Source organism: Cannabis sativa, chromosome 9 (assembly GCF_029168945.1).
Source record: "Cannabis sativa cultivar Pink pepper isolate KNU-18-1 chromosome 9, ASM2916894v1, whole genome shotgun sequence".
NCBI classification, from domain to species: Eukaryota; Viridiplantae; Streptophyta; class Magnoliopsida; order Rosales; family Cannabaceae; genus Cannabis; species Cannabis sativa.
In genome coordinates, this window is record NC_083609.1 from 8,614,839 (window position 1) to 8,636,457 (window position 21,619).

Here is a 21,619-nt window from a genome sequence, read left to right on the forward strand (position 1 = left end):
CATATTTTATATTGCATGTGTTCTTATCTTCTTCTACATTTCTTATATATAATATATATAGTGTATATATATTGTATATTATATTGTTGTAACATTTATTTAATCTCTTTGTTGGTCCTTGTATTGTATTACAATAGAGTTGTAATAAATCTTGATTTTCTTCCATTGTTATAAAATCTCTAACAATGCCATGTCTTGTTTCAAATTACATGCGTCCGATTGAAAGAGTCTTGAGGGTCTCATGGCTAACTTTTGGTAGGAACTACTAACAATAAGAATAAAATCAATTAAAAGGGTTGGTCCAAGCTTTGCAATTCTAAATTTTTTTGGGGGGCTTGGGTTTAGATATGTTTACCATCATAATCAAGTTATGCTTACTAAGCAAGCTTGGAGAGTCATGTCCAATCCCTCATCTCTTCTCTCTAAGTTGCTTAAAGCCAAATATTTTAAGCATAATGATTTCCTTAATGCTTTAAAAGGACATCTGTTCGTTGGAGGAGTCTTCTTTGGGGAAGGACACTACGTCTTAAAGGCCTAATCTGGAAAGTAGAAAATGGTAAGTCTATTTCTACTATCAACTCAAATGGGATCCCTACTGTGAAATCCCTCAGTTTTCTTAATAATATTTCCTCCTTTACTCATATAGTCTTTTTTATTGATGATAATGGTTGTTGGGATGTTAGTAAGCTTAATCTTTTCTTTACTCCTGATGTAGTGGATGTCATTGATCAAGTTCCAATTGATCTTTCTTCTAATGATAGTCTCATTTGGGGACATCATCCCTCAGGTATTTTCATTGTAAATTCCACCTATCACCTGGCTAAGTCTTATTCTTTCTCACCTTCTCCTTCCTCTTCTAATCTTTTCTACTTTAAAAGCTGGTGAAAAACAATTTGGACTTTAAGAATTCCTCCTAAAATTTAGCATTTTGTTTGAAAAACTTTCAATCATGTCTTGTCTTGCCTTGCACTTTAAACCTCTACAAAAGGAAAGTTTTAGATAATCATATCTTCTCTATTTGTTCTAGCAAAGTGGAGACTGTTTACCATGCTCTCTTAGAGTGTTCCAATGCTAAAATAGTGTGGAGAACGACATCTTTTAAACAATTTTACTTTTCAAATAATAATTGTGATGTTAAGGAATTTTTCCTAAGAGATTTTGAGAATTTGCAAAAGGATAAGATAGATATGTTTTTTGGGATTATGTGGATGATTTAGACTAAAAGGAATGCTCATTTGTATTAGAAAAGAACATCATATTTCACAAATGTAGAAAGCTATGATTCTGAATTACTACAAGATTACATGAAAGCCCAAAGGAAGTTCCCCTGCAACAACTATAGTATAGTCGGGGAGAGCCATTACATTGTGAGTAATTCAATGGAGAATGAGCATGTTCATTCCAGACTGCCTTCACCAGGATGTTATAAATTGAATACTGATGCAGCCTTGGATGAAAGGAAAAGAAGATCTGGTTTGGGAGCTGTTGTTAGAGACTGCAACAACAATGTTATTGATGGGGTTTCTCCGTCAAAGATAGGAGTAGTTACTCCTATTTATGTAGAATTTCAATCCCTATATCAAGCTTTGATCTGGTGTTCTGCAGTGCGTCTGCCGATTACTCTTATAGAGGTGGATTACCTTCAGCTAGTCACAAAGATCAAACATAGATGGAAGGATCACTTCTCACTTTCTGATCTAGTGTCCAAGATTGTTAACTCCTTGTCTTTATTTCCTAATATGTCTTTCTATCACGTACCAAGAAATAAGAATATTTTGGCACACAATTTAGATAGAGATTCATTAGGCTTAGATAAAGATTTGGTTTGGAGAACAATTCTTCCAAGCTAATTCTATGTAATTGTAGCTATGTACTTTATTGTTGTTTTGTAACACCATCAAATCGGTTTTAGTGTTGCTTTAACCTGAATTTTCTCTGATACTATAATTTTTTTTCATATATATATAACAATTAGTATAAAGTATAAATAAAAAAGATGTAAAGAATAAAATATTTTACATACATGCTATATATTTTGATTAATACAATTTTATTATTTTTATTTGTTTAGAAGAATATTTAAGTTTTATTTTTTTATTAAAAACATTAATTGGTTCTATTTTTGATTATTAGATCTTTATAATCTAATAGTCGTAAAACTTTTATAAAATATTATGTAGAAATATGTATTCATAAAACCTATCCTAGAATTCTTATAATTAATTATCGAAAACATGAAGGACGAATCTCGAAAACATGAGAGAGCGATTAGTTAAAAAAAATTGTCATATATAATAAGTACTAGCAAAAAATTACGTGCGAGGCACGTATACTAAATTTTATGCTAATTTTTTTTCTACGTTATTAAAATATGATACAATTAAAAATTAAAAAATATATATATATAATTAGTTATTAGATTCAACATCATTACCCTGTGTTCATTTTTAAGGAAAAAAAATATATTTATAAAATAATAATTTGTAGCAACGCGTACAAGCAAAATTCGAAAAATATAGCATTTATTAGTAGAGTATTGACAATTTCAATAATAAATTAACTGATTGTATAATTTTTTGTCTACTAACATTAAGTATTTGATATTTGAGTGATAAATTAACTCTTATTTGCCCGCTTTTCAAATTTTTCTAACACTCTCATTTTATTCTTCCAACTTTTGGTAGTCGGAGTGATGTCCTTAATTGTTGTATATAGTGTAGTCATTATTCACCTGTTTTCAAATAAAACAATAGATATACAAAATAAAAAATATAATTAAGCTCATATTAAAATTAATCTCACCTTTCAATATAGTGAAAGGTTTTTAAATTGATTCATTCTCACTTAATAATTGTGACATACCTAACGAATAATAATATTATGTTACCTAATAACAAAATAGGAATCCACCAAACAACATTATCAAAATTTATTTTAAGTATAATTATATAAATCTATTACTCATTGACGTCTATTAGAAACTCTAAAAAGCTCACAATACAAAATTTCACATCAAAAATCTAAAAATGATCAATTATGTAGCAGCAATGATAATACAATAACCAAAATTGCATAGTCATATACAGTCTTAAAACTTAAAAGAGTAGCATTATTCATTCAAGTTTCGACTAAATATTTATGAGTTTGAGTTATAATATTGTGTCCTGTGTTTATGTCCAGATATTGTGTGTGTCTGGCTAATCTAGTGAAGAAGATTGAAGTTTTGATTCTCAATAAATAGAATGAATATAAGTGTATGTAGTAGGTCATTATTGTGTCATTTTTAAGCTAATGTGTCAACTTGAATATAATTCATTTAATAAACGGAATAGAGGAGTCAATCTAAATTATTTTTCTACCTTAATAAGTAGAGCTATAAAAAACAAACTCGGTGACTTTTTGAGTGTTAAAAAATTGTAATTGGTTATAAATTCAGAGTAAGTAACTTGTGTGTGGCAGCTGGTTAAAGAAGCCAAAATTGAGGTTTATGATTAGAAAGTAGAAGCACCGCTAGAACTTTCCTTTGTTTGAAGTAATAGTATAATAACTAATATCTTTTATTACATATTAATAATTTAGACATGGTATCAGAGTCACTTGTGATTCGTTGTGATCTCAAATTACCACCGGTCCAAAAATTCACAAATTTTTTTAGCCTTGTGGGATTCTTTCAAATATCACGTTCGGCTTTGTGGTCTCTTAAAGGTCGTTCTTCCAGGTCCAAACGTGAAAATAGTGTATTAGAGTTAGTCTCACGTTACTAATGTGTGGAAATAAATTGTCATATATGAACTACTCCTCTCATTGTTAATTGGTTTTGAGATAAAATCTCATTCCTCTTATCTCAAATTTTAACATATACTCTTTACTTTCATTTTGTCTAGATGTTTGTGGTTTCTTTTGATCATTGTCTTTTGAAACCATTATTTGATCTTCTCCTTGTGAAATTTATTGGCCTTTATTTGTTGGGTTTGTCCCTTTTCTTCCTATTGAATCTGATTTTTTTATTTATTCAAAAAAAAAAGAAAAGAAAAGAAAATTTTGTGAAATGATGACTTTTCCATAAACTCTCAAAAAAGTACCAAATCATATTCGAGGAGTGGGGCTCAGCTGAAAGCTTGATCGCCGTACAGATATATATCCTCAGACAATTCGGTCATCAGCCACCTTCAATCTCATCCAGCCACTTTGGGTGACCCACTCATTTTGTGGAGGAGATTAGCCACGCGGTCAGCTCATTCCCCTGCCCGTAACAGTTACTATCTTTTAACGGTCCAGATTCATCCTCTTTTTATAATCCAATCAACACGTATTATTATTATATTAATTAATTAAGAAAATTCAACGAAACAGTAAAAACGAGAATATAATAATAATAATAATAATAATAATTCAATCATGTCAAAAAAAAATTCAATAATAAAATTGGTGGATTGAGATTTTATGAGTGGAGAAATTAGAGAAGTATCAAGAGCAGTGGTTAAAACTCAGAAAATTCCAATTTTAGAGTTAAAATTTTCTCGAGAAAATTTAACTAAGAATTTTTTCTAAAGCCCGAATTTTATTTTCTGAGAAACGAGCCAAACAAAACCAAACTAAGAGGGAGTCGAAGGAAGAGGAGGAGGAGAAGAACAGCGAAATAGGGTAAATTTTTCAATTCCTTTGAAACCCTAGCTTTGCATAGAATTTTGTTGTTAGACAGTGTAGAAAAGGGGTTTAATTGGGTTTCTTCTTTGTTTGTCTTCATTTTCTGTGTCAATTATTGGTGAGTTGTACTTTTGTTTCGAGTTTGTTGTGAGAATTTTGAATTTAATGTCAGGTTTTGGGGGGGCAATTTGGGTTTTTAATTGTAGCTTGGTTGAAAATTTTCGTGTTTTTTGTTGGCTTATTGAGTTAGATTTTGGGGTTTGCGTGAATTTGTGGTGTTTTTGATGAGTTAATTTATTTGAATTTTGGGGTTTAATTGATTTGGGTTACGATAATTTTATTATGGGTAAGTTGGTTCTGTAACGTTTATGATGTTGTTGAAGTTGGAAACTTGGGAATTGGGATGCGATTTGGGAGTTGAAGTTAGCAAAAGCTTCCTGATGTTACGAAATTCAAAGAGTGAGCAATTGGGTATTCAATTGCTTAGACCAATCAAACATGACCCAGAACATATGGCCGCCAACAAAAATATGGCAAGAACTTTACTTTTTCAAGCAAGCTTATTACTATAAACAGATTTAAAGCTTATTACTATAAAAAGTTGATATAATAATAATTTTGTTGATAGCAAACGTCGATTTGAGGTTTGATATCGATCAAAAGGCAGAGAAGGCAAAGTGGGCAGTGCAAATTTTGATGGTATAAGCGAAAAGTGGGGTGTTGTTATGGTCCTGACCTGAGGTCGAGACTGGGACTGGGGTGGCTTAGAAACTCCATTTTTGTTGCTGGTTTCTGGTTGTGATTAGATTAGAGGAAATTAATTAGTAGAAGAAAGTGTTTGTGTACTGAGTTTGGGGCTTTAAGAAGAGGAGAAAGGAGAATGGGTCAGAGTCTCGGAGTATCAAATCCCGGTTGTTTTTTTTTTTTAAAAAATAGATTGTCATTCTCAAATATTTAGGATGAAATATCAGTTCAAATATTTTTGGGATTTGTTTTATTATTATTTTATTATATATAACTTATTTTATTAAATAAAAATAAAAAGTCACCCATGAATTTCTCATAAACCAAGAATTTTAGTTATATAGGCACACTTTATATAAAATAGATATTTGAAAAAAAAAAAAAGTAACCTTTGAGATTGTAATTATTTGAGATATATAATAAGGTAAATACTATTTTAGGTGTTTTGTAAAATTTATTAATTGGACTATTTATTTTGTTAAATAACAAAATGAACTTTATATTTTTTTTTAAATGGTACAAATAAGACTCTAAATTGATTTTTTTTTTTTTTTGTCAAAATAAAATTTAATAATTACGCGATCTAGATGTGTTATGACAAAATTGGTTATATTTTCTGTATCCGCTCGTATTAAGAATTGTTTTCTATTTATTTATACTAAAAAAAATATCAAAAATTGAACTCATGATCCTATTTTTACTATTTTATAAAACATAAGATCCATTTTGTCATTTAATAAATTGATAATCCAATCCATAACTTTTACAAAATACATGTTCTAAAATAATATTTATCCTATATAATATCAAAAACAAAAAATGTAGAATGAATATTTTTGAATTATATTTTAAGTACAATAAATTATTTAAAATTTTCTAACAAAAGTTAAAATACTTGAAATTATTATATCAATTGAAATGTTGAAAACAATGCCAACTACACCTATTTTTTTTGGAATTGTGCTTTACAATTTCTCTAAAACTAACTGCTTCTTTTTGTCACTGATGAAGAAAGATAATTTTTCCAACCACCATATATTATATCCAATAACAAAATTAACAACATATTAAGAATTTCTATGCAAAAATGAGCATATAAAATTATGAATATATGAAGTTTAAGAAAACAAACATGGATCAACATGAACAGATGGATGGGCATCAAGTAGACCCACATTGTGTCTCGAACAACTAGTCTTGATCGAAAAAAGAAGAAGGGGTAATGAAAATGATGGCCTTGGCTTGAAAATAGGGTATGTCCTCAAAAATATTATTTTTGAGTTTTAATAAAATTGTAACTTTTGGGTTCTTAATTATATAAATTTTATAAACTTCGTATAACTTGAATAAATCTAGTTTCTTGAAAGAGAACAAACTGACTAGAATTATGCCAAAATCACCAAAGCTTTCATTGCTGGCCTTTATATAATATAGGCAATGAAATGAAATACAACTTGTAAAGACGTTCTTACACAAAAATAGGATCATTAATTAATACCACATATGGACAACAAAGTAATTTTGACTGGTTCCAAATCTCTATAGCAGGTGGAAGTTCTTTGTTTCTAAAAATAAACTATTTGTGATCACTGCTAGTTGATATATCAATCCCAAGCCTCAAAATCAAAGAACAAACTCATTACTCATCCACATAATATAAACAATACTCGAGAAATAAAGGATAGAATACTTGAACAGAATAATGCACTAAGCTTTATCATACACTTAGATTTACAAATGATATAGAGAGGTATTTATAGAGAGGTATTAATGAGCTTAGATTTACAAATGATATAGAGAGGTATTTATAGAGAGGTATTAATGAGCTTAGACTTACAAATGATATAGAGAGGTATTTATAGACTAGATTCTGACACACTACATACTTAGGTGACGGTTGGGAGGAATGAAAATATAGGAATGAGAATGAGAATTAAAATAGGAATGAAATAGAATAAAATTTAAAATTCATAAAAAAATTGATAAAAAAAAATATTAAAACTTTTCAAATCTTGCATTGGAATGGTATTTCTTTCCATTTTAAAATGAAAGAGTCATTCCACTAAAATGGTGGAAATGTCATTCCATTGCAATGATATTCCAATACTTTAAATTGCAACCAAATAAAGAAATGGAATAAAAATTATTTTCTTTCCATTCCATTCCAATTCATTACCTCTAACTAAACGCTACCTTAGTTATATAACTAACTTTCTTTGCATGTGATTCACTACAGAGGCATATAAAATACAACCATTATCAACCTTGTCTTTGTAATGACTAGACTTTGACAATTTAGTTTTTGACAATGTTTAAAAATCTGAGGCAATGACCAAATTTTGCTGTAGGAAGAGACTTGGTAAACATGTCAGCTCATTGTCATCTATTGAAATCTTTGATAACTTCACTTTGTCACTTGCAAGTATGTTACTAATGAAATGTAGTTTTACATTGGTATGCTTTGTTTTGTCATGGAATACTTAGTCCTTACTTAAATGAAGAACACTCTAGCTATCACAATGAATCACTATGCTCATTTGATTGATTCCCAACTCTCTAGAGATCTCTTTGAGCCAAAGAGCCTATTTCACAGTTTTTGTGTCGGCTATATATTCAGCCACTATTGTGAAAAGTGCAACAATTGCTTAGAGATATTTAATTTCAAATTGATTGTGCATGTTAGATATGGTCGGTTATTCTGTTAAGACTTTCCTTGACAGTTATGTTGGTTAGCAATTAGTTTGACACCTAGGACAAAGCTATAAATAGCTTTGTCTAATTCATTTTGCAAATAGTTTTTCAGTTGAGACACTCATTGTAAATACTTTACAATATAATCAATAAAGGAGCATTACTGCTCAAGCTTTTACTTCACTTTCTGTTCTAGATTGGTTTGTAGTGTTCTTGGATCAATGTGGTTGATTGCATAGGGATCGTTCATTCCTAACAAATTGGTATCAGAGCTGAACAGGTTCTTGAGCTTCAAAGAAGAGACAAGCTCAGCGTGGTTGTGCGTGAAGAACATCCAGGGCAACTATGAGGAATGCAAAGTTCGATTTGGAGAAGTTTACAGGCAAGAATGATTTCGAATTGTGGAGGGTGAAGATGAGAGCTTTGTTAGTGCAACAAGGAATTCAGGAGGCTTTACTTGGTGAAGAAAATATCAAGGAAAGAACGGAGAAGGAGAAGACTGAGATTCTTGAGAAGGCACACAGTGCCATTGTACTCTGTTTGGGTGATAAAGTCCTGAGAGAAGTGTCGAAGGAGACAACTGCTGCTGGCCTATGGAAAAAGCTGGAAAGTCTTTATATGACAAAGTCCTTTGCCAATCGAATATTCTTGAAACAGAAACTGTACGCTTTTAAGATGCAATCAGGAAAATCTGTTGAAGATCACATGGATGATTTCAACAAGATAATCCTTGATCTTGAAAACATAGGCATCAAGATTGAAAATGAGGATCAGGCCATAATCGTCTTGAATTCTTTACCTTCAGACAGTTATGAACATTTCGTTGATACGATGATGTTTGGGAGGGACTCTCTGGCGTTGGAAGAAGTACAAAGTGCTTTGATGTCCAAAGAGTTGAAAAAGAAACAAGAACTAAAGGAGGAGAACTCTATAGATGGCTTACTGGTATCTCGAGGAAGATATGATCAAAGAGAGAACAAGAACCATGGAAGTATGAACAAAGGAAAGCCTCAGTCAAAATACAAGAAAAGGTGTTACATTTGTCACAAAACTTCTCATCTAAAGAAAGATTTTCCAGAACTCAAGAAAGGAAATCACAGAAGGTATGGAAATGCAGATATAACATCATATGAAGGTTATGAAAGTGCTGATGTAATGGTAGTGACCAATTGATCAGTGAAGTCAAATTGCGTGATTAAAGCTGGATGCTCTTTCCATATATGTCCAGATAAAGAACACTTTCTTAACTACAAGGAAATCGATGGAGGAACTGTAAGACTTGGGGATAATGGATCTTGCTCGATAATTGGGATTGGATCAGTACAATTACAGTTAGCAGAAGGAACTACTATGAAAATTCATCAAGTTAGACATGTCCCAGACATTAAAAGAAATCTAATTTCTGTAGCAATGTTAGACAAAGAAGGGTGTTCTATAAGGGTTGAGGGTGGAATTCTCAAAGTACTAAAAGGATCAATGGTGATGATGAAATGATCTATGATCAATGGAGTTTATGTACTACAAGGAGTCACCTCAAGAAACCTGGCTTCAGTTGTTTCAAAAGAAATAACTAATTCGATTTCTCTATGGCATAGGAGGTTGGGACATGTCAGCTTGAAGGGATTGGAAGTGTTGAACAAGAAAGGACTGTTGGGAAAAGATGCTTTACAAGATCTGGGCTTCTGTGAACAATGCATTTTGGGTAAGTCTACAAAAGTCAAGTTTGGGACAGGGAGACATACAACAAAAGGCACTTTGGACTATGTTCATTCAGACCTCTAGGGAGCTTCCAGGATTGTATCTCGAGGTGGAGCAAGGTATTTCCTCACTATAATTGATGATTATTCTAGATATTTCTGGGTATCAATTTTAAAGCATAAACATAAAGCCTTGAGTAAGTTTAAGGAATGGAAAGCACTAGTAGAAACTCAAACAGGGAAGAAAGTTAAAAGACTCAGGACTGATAATGGTCTGGAGTACTGTTCTGATTTGTTTAGTTCTTTCTGCGAGCAAAGTGGCATTGCTAGACATAATACAGTGCCAAGAAATCCACAGCAGAATGGCCTAGCTGAAAGACTAAATAGAACTATCTTGGAGAGAGTGAGATGCATGTTAATCTACTCTGGTGTGCCTAGAAACTTTTGGGCTGAAGCTGTTGTGACTGCCTGTTACTTGATTAATAGGTGTCCCTCAGCTGCAATCCAAGCCAACACACCAGTAGAACTATGGTTTGGACACCCTGCAAACTATGGGAATCTAAAGACATTTGGCTGCATAGCCTATGCACATGTCAAACAAGGGAAACTTGATCCCAGGGCAAAGAAGTGTATTTTTTTAGGGTATTCCAAGGGTGTGAAAGGGTACAAATTATGGTGCATTGAAACTGGGAATCAGGACAGGCACATCATCAGCAGGGATGTTGTGTTTAAGGAGGACAAGGTGTGCAAAGATGTCATGAATACTCAAACAAAATCTACCAGTGACAAGTCTGAGGATGGATTGGAGTTCGAGGTGGAGCCTGCTGGAAAATTTCAGGGAGATAATCAGGCACCAGTAACACCAGAAGGAACTTTTGATGAAGAAAGTGAGGAAGAACAACAAGAAGTAACTGAAGAAAGGGTAGCAGACTCTCAGGGATATCAATTTACCAGGGATAGACAGAAAAGACAAACCAAACCTCCTGTGAGATTTGGGTTTGCTGATATTATACATTATGCTCTTAACATTGAGCAATGTAATAATGAACCTAGAACCTATGCTGAAGCAATGAAGTCAATTGATAGAGAGAAGTGGAATGCTGCAATGGATGATGAGATTTTATCTCTTAAAAGGAATAAGACCTGGATTTTGATCAAGAAACTGCTAGGACAAAGAGTAATCGGGTGCAAATGGGTATACAAACACAAAGATGACATTCTAGGAGGTGAAAAGGCAGGTACAAGGCTAGGTTAGTGGCAAAGGGGTATACACAGAGGGAAGGGGTTGATTACACTGAAATATTCTCTCCTATGGTGAAGCTGTTGAAATTATTTTACCAGGATCTAGATTTACTAACAAGTATGTTGGATTAACAACCTAATATGAATTCTAAAACAATGAAAATAAACACATATACAGTTAGAAAACCTTACAGTGGGTGCAACGGAATAATATGACTCCTTCCGTTCAGATCTCTAGCCCTTGATTCCTTTCTGTAGCAGAGCATCACGAAGATCTGAACCTGGATCTTCTTTTCTCCTTCTTTGATGCAGATTTTCCATAGTCTTCCATACTATGATTGAGATACCACTTGATGTGTGTGGGCACTACTCATCTCACAAGGATTTCGAAATTTCTCTCTCTTTTCTCTCTTAATTTCGTGGCTGATAGCTTACCAGAGAAGAGACACAAAGGTTGCTTTATATAGGGAGAAGGGAGAGCACAACTTTCCAAATAAAACAGTTTCCTATTTTACTGTGTAATTGATTAACTGCCTTATTTAGTGTGATCCACCACTTTCCTATTATAGCTAGGCTTTGATTAGCAATTACATGACAATTAAAAAATAAAAATAATAATTGGGAAACACAAAGGGAGTGCTCGGCCATAGAGGGAAATGGGCCTCACTTGGATTTTGCAGTTTCCTCAATTTTATTTCTATTTCTCCAAAAATGCCACTTTTCCAATTCTAATCATTTAAATGCCAAAACTAATTATTTAATAACTAAAATAGATTATTAAATAATATTGTCATTTAAAATAATTATTAATTAGACATACAAAGTCTCTTAATTAATAATTAAACCTAGAAACCCTTTTCTTTACGATTTCATCCTTAAACTGTGAGAATTCATAAAGTAGACGTAGTCTAACTTTTAGAATTATAATTGATTAATTAAAATCAATTAACTGAGTCTTACAAGCAGTATGACCTCAACTAGTATGGGGACCATGGGTCTATATAACCGAGCTTCCAATAAGTCGAACCGAATTTACCAAGTAAATTCCCTAACTTATTAATTCCTCATTGAATCCACACTTAGAACTTGGAATTGCACTCTCAGTCATATAGAAACGCTCTATATGTTCCACGATATAGACACGTCATTAGTTATCCATTGTTATATCCCTAATGTGATCAATGATCCTCTATATAGATGATTTACACTGTACAGGAATTAAATTACCGTAACACCCTACAATGTATTTTATCCTTAAAACACTTAACCCTGTATAAATGATATTTCACCTAAGTGAAATGAGATCTCCACCATTTATCTTCGTTTGGTTAAGCTCGAAGGAAATCATCATTTACTTCTATTTGCCAAATAGAAGCTATAGATTCCATATTTATGTTAGCGCTCCCCCACTCAATTGTATTACCGTGTTCCCAAAATGTACGTATTACCCTGATACAAAACTGGGCTTAACTAACAAATCAAAGAACATGAATAATACTCTTGAAATTGAGCCTAACCATATCAGGATTTCGATCATGTGATCTAGGATCAACTTATGATATTGAATTGAATAGATATTTACGGTAAGTTTCAAAATCTAATTCAAAGTTCAATATCGGTCCATTCCGATGTATACTCCATACATCCGATACTGGTAAACTTTGCCAATGTACTGGAAAGGACATAACACTTTTCCAAGGTGTAAGAATACCTATCGCTGATTATACCATGTCAGTCTAAATCCAGTGTTCTGACAAATCAGGGAATCTACTTTTGAACATATAATAAAGATTATATTCCACTGTGCTGACAACACTATAATCTTTAACAAACTCATATGTTCTGGACTTAAAAAGAATTCATACATTATATAAACATATAATCATGAAATAAATCATGTGAACCATGCAACATAAAATGTTATTTCTGATCTTTATTAATAAGTAAATCTCATTATATGAATTGAGTTTTATTTAGGGCATAAAACCCAACAAACTCCCACTTGCACTAATATAAAACAAAAAGTGCATTTCAAATAATCATTAACACCTTGATATACCAATCAAGTGTAGTAGTAGTAAACTCCTCGTAATGGGATCTGATAGGTTGAATTAAACCCAACCTTTTCTCCACCATTACTCTTCCTTAATCACAAAATCCTTGATAATGTGAAATTCCTCTCTATATGTCTACTCTTTTGGGATACTGGATTCTATACTTTTGGGCAACTACTCTTTTGTTATACAGGAAGTAACCCTAGTAGTTAAGGCAAGTTGGAACACTGCCACAAATGTATAGAACTTTCCTTAGACTGAAAAAGTATCTTTCCTGCAACTTTTAACATTCAGTCTCTCTCTGGTAGACCAAGAGATTTCAGATAGGTTTTTACACTTCTCCAAAATCACTACTCCACCCCCAAAGTAATCACCATCTCATCAGCAGACTTTCTAGCACAAAGGCAAGTCTTGAAATCTGATGTGGTGTAGTCTAAGAGTTTTAAAACCACTCTTATTGACTAACATATAGTTCCTCTTCTTAATCTTAAGATTTACTTGATTGTCTTCCAATGTTCCTCTCCTGGATTAATCTGATACTTACTCATTACTCCCACTCAACAACAGGTGTCTGGTCTACGGCATACTAAAGCATATCTGAGACCTCTCACTGTTGATTTTAAGAAATTCTTTCATGGCTTTATCTTCTCTGGAATAGTTGAGACTTTTCCTTAGATAAATAAAATCTATATCTAAGAAGTTGTGAAGCTTCTATAGATTTCCATTGGAAAGAATATGCATCAGCATCTCATGCTTGCATTAGAGTAAGTAATTTCCAGGTATACCACAAGCCATAGGTTTAGATAAACACAAACCTATAATACTAGGAACAAGAAGTTTTGTTAAGTCCATTGAATAGACTTATGAACAAAAATTTCCTTTCATGTCCTTGTAATAGAAAACTTTAGGTTACTCCATGTGAATGGATCAAACCATAGTTCTCTTGGCTTTCTTCTTAGTTTCTTATCTTGACAATCCATTACTTGTTTAAACTCACAATGGATTTTAATCACTAGTGTCTTCCAAGTTATAAGAAGGTAAAGTTCCTAGAAACTCTCCCACTACAACAAGGTACCGTGAACTATGTCAAAGAAAACTAAATGGTATAGACCTCTTCGGTTGTGTCAAGACAACAGAGGCAGTGGGATCATCTTGTAACGAATAAGATGATAGAACACTTACGGAATCAAGAAAAAATATCTCCTTTATTTGCTACTTTATTTTCAGACTTAGTCATTTTCTTAGAAAAGTAGTATTTGTTTAAACAAATACTTTCTTATCTAATGACTATGGGATGCTCCACCCCTAATCACTTAGAATAGCTAACAAACATGCAAACCAAGGTTAGCAGTTCTAGCTTTTCTTAAGATTTCGATTAGGTCATCCATGAATCTAGTGATGATTTACATAAAGTATACAACCATTACATCATTCTGAAATTTTATTACCATAGAAGGATTTAGGCAATAACTAGTAACTAATCATCAATATGTAACTCGAATTTCTGGGGAGGTAAGTTTGGATATAATTCAAAATCAAATTAATGATCTTTGAACTGCATATCTACTAACTTTTTCTCCACCCCTATCAGTTCTCAAGATCTTTAACCACTTACCTTCACCATTGCTAGAAATTCATGAAATTTTTTAAACATTTCAAATTTCTTTTGCATAAGGTAATATCTAGAGTGATCGTTTTAAGAATACAACGAAAACTCATATCCACCCCTGAATGTACATCCATCTACGAATGAGATGAAATTACTTTCAGTGGATATAGGCATATTAACTCTTTGCAGAGAATGATCTTGTCAAAACCATTATGAACAAGATACAAATGCCTTAGATTTATAAAATATGTGGTTGTATCTTTTGATGACTTAAGTTTAGTTACATCAAAGAGTTCTTAGAATAGTGCAAGTGGATTCTGATCACAGAATACTAAACTCATACAGTTTAAATCCATTGATAGAAAATGGTTATGAAACACTTGTGAAAGTGTAACTGTATAATTAGTAACTCTTTCTTGGACCACCACTACTAATCTAACTCTTATGATTTGCCTATACAAGTAGGAGATATCTAAGATTGAGGATTTATATCATTTAGGGATAGAATTTCGGGAATATAATCATATGCGTCATCTAATTTCTTAAGAGAAAATAAGACTTTATATGATTTATAGACCATTCATCCAATGATATGTCATTAAGCTAGTTCGAAATGAATAAGCTAAGAGGAATTAGGATAATTTCGTTTTAAATAAGAATCCAACGATGCTCCGATTAGCGAGAGTCAAAGTAATCTTATTTATACAATCTTCTTGTTTCATATTGTAAAATACTAGTCTAAGGTGTCATCAATTGATGAACAGTTAGATGTTGCATATACAATATTTATCTTTCGAGATCTAACACTATTATGTTAGTCTAATGGTGAAAATCCATAAGGGATTTATCTCATTAGAAGAACAAATCAAGTTAGACCAACAATGAAGATTCGAAATTAAACTACAATTTAATAACAGAAAATGACATGGTTCAATACAAATTCATACGCAATTCAGAAATTATGAAGCACATAGCAAGTAGGAATGACAAGTGAAAATACTAAAACATACAATCCTAAATAATTTCCAAGGTTTTCAACAAACTGATATCAGTGTCCCGTTTAGGCGAGAGTCAAAGCTATCATTCATTGAATAGAGTTGTCAGCTCATCTAAAATGTCAAACATTCTAGCAACCTTTTATTCGATCAAGATGTGAATCCGCGTTGTCCCGTTTAGGCGAGAGTCAAGGCTATTCTATCTTATGAGCTTCCACCATTGTTTCATATTCTTGCAAGTCTTATATAGTCGCCACCATTAGGGTGATCATAAACTATATAAAAAACTTACAAGATTATTTATCTTTCGAGATTAAACGGTGCTAACTTGCTAATGAACGTTCCTCCATTAGGGAGGATTACTCACTAAAACAATAGCTATGTAAAACCAACAATGGAGATCGAATATCCTTATAATAATAAAGCTCATTATTTAATGAAGGGTTGTATTTTCTTCTAATATTTATTTTAATCCATTTATTTTAAATATATATTTATTTAATTAAAATTTCCAATTTAGAATGAAAAATTCCAAATATAAATTTTAATTTAATATTTATAAATTATACTTAGATGGATATGAAATAACGTGAATTATTTCCATCTGAGTAATAATTTCCATAAATATTTAGAAAATTATTCAATTTAAGTTGTTTCAAAATTAATTTGAATTAATTTACAACTCAAATTTAATTTTCTATAAATATATATTGCATTTTCAAAAATGCTTTAAAATAAAATAAAATAAATCCTGGAAAATTACTCTAATTTTATGTTGGCCCAAAATTAATAAAAATTAATTTTCAACAAAAAATATAATTTTCCCATTTAATTAAATATCTAAGAAAAATTTCAAATATTTAAGTATCATGATTAAAAAATCAACTTAAATATTAATTTTCTATTTAATTAAATATCACTAGAAAAATACTTCAAGCAAAACAGATAATATCTATCTAGACTTTCATAGACTAATTAATCCAATTTCTAATTATAATATATTTTAGTTCATTTATTTTAATTAACCATCAAATGAAAAAGTCACTGATTTAAGTTGGTCCAAAATTAAATAAATAATTTTCAACTTTAATCTATTTTTCAAATAAAATTCAAAATTTTAGAAAATGATTAATTAAATAAAATAAAATATATTCTGAAAATTATTCAAACTTAAGTTATTCTGAAATAAGATTCCAAACTTAAAATAATTTTCAACTTTAATTAAATAACATGAAAATAACAATATCAAAGTATCATGATGAAAATCAACTTAGATATTGAAATTTTCAATTTAATTAAATGTATTAAATTCAAGAAATAAATAATTAAGTAAAGAGGAAACTTAATTATTAATTCTAGTTTAATACTAGGAAAATATTCTAAACTTAGATTGTACCAAAATTAATTAGGAAACAATTAATTTCACAATCTATGATATTTCCTATTTAATATTAGAAATAATAATTAGTACTAGAAATAACTATCTAGAATATATCATTGACTAAGTGTTTTTCTAAAATTAACTTTAAAATATTACAATGAAAAATAAATTTCATATATTTTAAAAGTTAATTATGTTGCTAATTCAATTTTAATTAGGTTAGACTAATATAATTAACCTAATACAATTATTTAAATAAGGCAAATGGGCCTTCACAATTGGGGTAGTTCATGTGAGGGGGAGCTGGGTTCAGTATGTCGTACCCACTTCTGTGGCCCCCAACTCTCACACAAGGCCCAAAAGAGAGGAATTTAACCTTAAAATAAACAATTGTTATTCATTGAATAAGCCCAAATCTAATTGGGCCTAAATAAATTTCCTTATGTCAAAATTTATTTTAGCAACCTAGTCCATTTACTTAGTAAAAACTTAAATGGACTCCCTATATGTATCTAAGCCCAATAGCAAACATATAGGCTCAGTCAAATGATTTGGATGGACCCTATCATGTTACTAGGTTTACACAGATGAAAGAAGTACAAAATTTACCTGTTACAAATTATTTATAAGATCTATCGTCAATTGGACTATGATTAAAATCAGATCATTGGATCATGATCTGTCAACAAGTTAATCATAGCAATTTAGATCAGATAAATAATAGGTTTGTGAAAAAGTTTTGAATAAACAATATAAATAAACAAACATTGTCCATGTAACAAATGTGAATCAAGATATTAATATAATTAAATTATTATTCTTAAACTAACCAAATAAAGGAAACTAATTTTAAAATATCTAGGTTTATTTGAATCAAATTAAATTAAATATCTAATAAGATCAATGATTTAAAAGGAAAGAATCTCCAATATCACTTTCAGATCTTATAATTTAATAAAATAAACCAATTTTAAAATAGATTTGGTTAAATAATAATTACCATAATTATATGTCAAAATATCTCAAATTAAGCAATATTCAAATCTCTACAAAAATATCTATGTTATTTAAATATTTAAGATATGATTTATAAATTTCTAATAAGGAAAAAATGATATATATATAGAAAAAATATCATTTTTAAACTTATAATTTATAAATAATTTAAATATTTAACAAAATAACAAATTTTTGAATTTGAAAACATTATGGTAAGTATATCTATAAAAATATCTATGTTAATTTTAAATTTATTAATTATTTAATTTGTCATATAAGATAATTTTAATATAATATTTTAAATAAAAAGACAAAGTTATCTTTTAATTTAAAATATCTTAAATATCAAAATATCTAATCTTATAATTAAATAATAAATAAATATTAAAGAACTTAACAAATTTTTAAATCTGACCATAATAGGAAATATTTAAAAATTGGAAACAATCCAAAATAGAAATATTTAAAAATTGGAAAAATTCCAAATTGAAAATATTTAAAATTGGAAACATTTCAATTTAGAAATATTTAAAATTGGAAAAATAAATTTTGGGAAACAATCCCATGAAAAAATTGGATTTTTGGAGAAAAAAACCTCAAAAATTCGCAATTTGTGGGGAACTACCAGGATAGGCTGCATGCAGCAACCATGATTTCCAATCTTCCAAAATTCATATCTTTCTCAATGTTTCTCGGAATCGAGTTCCGTAAAAACGAAAATTGCTCAATTTTTCACAAGGAATCCAAATAAAATATTTTCAAAAATTGAAAAAATATATTTCATGGAAAACGAAACTGTACAATATCAACATTCATCAAACAACCCATAAACCAACATGAAACCACCCAAATCAACACAGAACATATCAATCATCGTTTTAATTCATATTACATGAAAGTAAATCATTACCATGGCTCTGGTGCCAGTTGTTGGAAATTATTTTACCAGGATCTAGATTTACTAACAAGTATGTTGGATTAACAACCTAATATGAATTCTAAAACAATGAAAATAAACACATATAAAGTTAGAAAACCTTACAGTGGGTGCAGCAGAATAATATGACTCCTTCCGTTCAGATCTCTAGCCCTTGATTCCTTTCTGTAGCAGAGCATCACCAAGATCTGAACCTGGATCTTCTTTTCTCCTTCTTTGATGCAGATTTTCCATAGTCTTCCATACTATGATTGAGATACCACTTGATGTGTGTGGGCACTGCTCATCTCACAAGGATTTGGAAATTTCTCTCTCTTTTCTCTCTTAATTTCGTGGCTGATAGCTTACCAGAGAAGAGACACAAAGGTTGCTTTATATAGGGAGAAGGGAGAGCACAACTTTCCAAATAAAACAGTTTCCTCTTTTACTGTGTAATTGATTAACTGCCTTATTTAGTGTGATCCACCACTTTCCTATTATAGCTAGACTTTGATTAGCAATTACATGACAATTAAAAAATAAAAATAATAATTGGGAAACACAAAGGGAGTGCTCGGCCATAGAGGGAAATGGGCCTCACTTGGATTTTGCAGTTTCCTCAATTTTATTTCTATTTCTCCAAAAATGCCACTTTTCCAATTCTAATCATTTAAATGCCAAAACTAATTATTTAATAACTAAAATAGATTATTAAATAATATTGTCATTTAAAATAATGATTAATTAGACATACAAAGTCTCTTAATTAATAATTAAACCTAGAAACCCTTTTCTTTACGATTTCATCCTTAAACTGTGAGAATTCATAAAGTAGACGTAGTCTAACTTTTAGAATTATAATTGATTAATTAAAATCAATTAACTGAGTCTTACAAGCAGTATGGCCTCAACTAGTATGGGGACCATGGGTCTATATAACCGAGCTTCCAATAAGTCGAACCGAATTTACCAAGTAAATTCCCTAACTTATTAATTCCTCATTGAATCCACACTTAGAACTTGGAATTGCACTCTCAGTCATATAGAAACGCTCTATATGTTCCACGATATAGACACGTCATTAGTTATCCATTGTTATAACCCTAATGTGATCAATGATCCTCTATATAGATGATTTACACTATACAGGAATTAAATTACCGTAACACCCTACAATGTATTTTATCCTTAAAACACTTAACCCTGTATAAATGATATTTCACCTAAGTGAAATGAGATCTCCACCATTTATCTTCGTTTGGTTAAGCTCGAAGGAAATCATCATTTACTTCTATTTGCCAAATAGAAGCTATAGATTCCATATTTATGTTAGCGCTCCCCCACTCAATTGTATTACAGTGTTCCCAAAATGTACGTATTACCCTGATACAAAACTGGGCTTAACTAAAAAAATCAAAGAACACGAATAATACTCTTGAAATTGAGCCTAACCATATCAGGATTTCGATCATGTGATCTAGGATCAACTTATGATATTGAATTGAATAGATATTTACGGTAAGTTTCAAAATCTAATTCAAAGTTCAATATCGGTCCATTCCGATGTATACTCCATACATCCGATACTGGTAAACTTTGCCAATGTCCTGGAAAGGACATAACACTTTTCCAAGGTGTAAGAATACCTATCGCTGATTATACCATGTCAGTCTAAATCCAGTGTTCTGACAAATCAGGGAATCTACTTTTGAACATATAATAAAGATTATATTCCACTGTGCTGACAACACTATAATCTTTAACAAACTCATATGTTCTGGACTTAAAAAGAATTCATACATTATATAAACATATAATCATGAAATAAATCATGTGAACCATGCAACATAAAATGTTATTTCTGATCTTTATTAATAAGTAAATCTCATTATATGAATTGAGTTTTATTTAGGGCATAAAACCCAACAGAAGCATACCCCAATAAGATTGATCTTGGCCATGACAGCAATTTTTGACTTAGAGCTTGAATAAATGGATGTTAAGACAACCTTTTTACGTGGAGAATTGGAGGAACAAATTCTGATGCAACAACCAGAGGGTTATATTGACAAGGGAATGGAGGATAGAGTGTGTTTGCTTAAGAGGTCCTTATATGGCCTCAAGCAATCACCTAGACAATGGTACAAACGTTTTGATGATTTCATACACAAAACAGGGTTCAAAAGGAGTGTGTGTGACAGCTGTGTTTATGTAAAGTCATCAAAAACCAAAGCTATTGTCTATCTACTTTTATATGAAGATGACATGCTAATTGCTAGCAAAGATATCCAGGAGATCAGTCAGGTTAAGAGAATGCTTAGTGGGGAGTTTGAAATGAAGGATCTAGGACCTGCTCGAAAGATCCTTGGCATGGCAATTCTCAGAGATAGGAAATCAAAAACACTGAAGTTATCTCAAACTGAATACATCTTCAAGGTATTGAGCAATTTTGGTTTTTCTGATGCCAAACCAGTAAGTACACCTATTGCTCAACACTTTAAATTGTCTAGCAAACAGTCTCCATCCAGTGAACAAGAAGCAAAAGAAATGGAAAGCATCCCTTACACAAATCTGGTTGGAAGCATCATGTACATTATGGTTTGCACCAGGCCCGATTTTAGTCATGCAGTTAGCATTGTTAGCA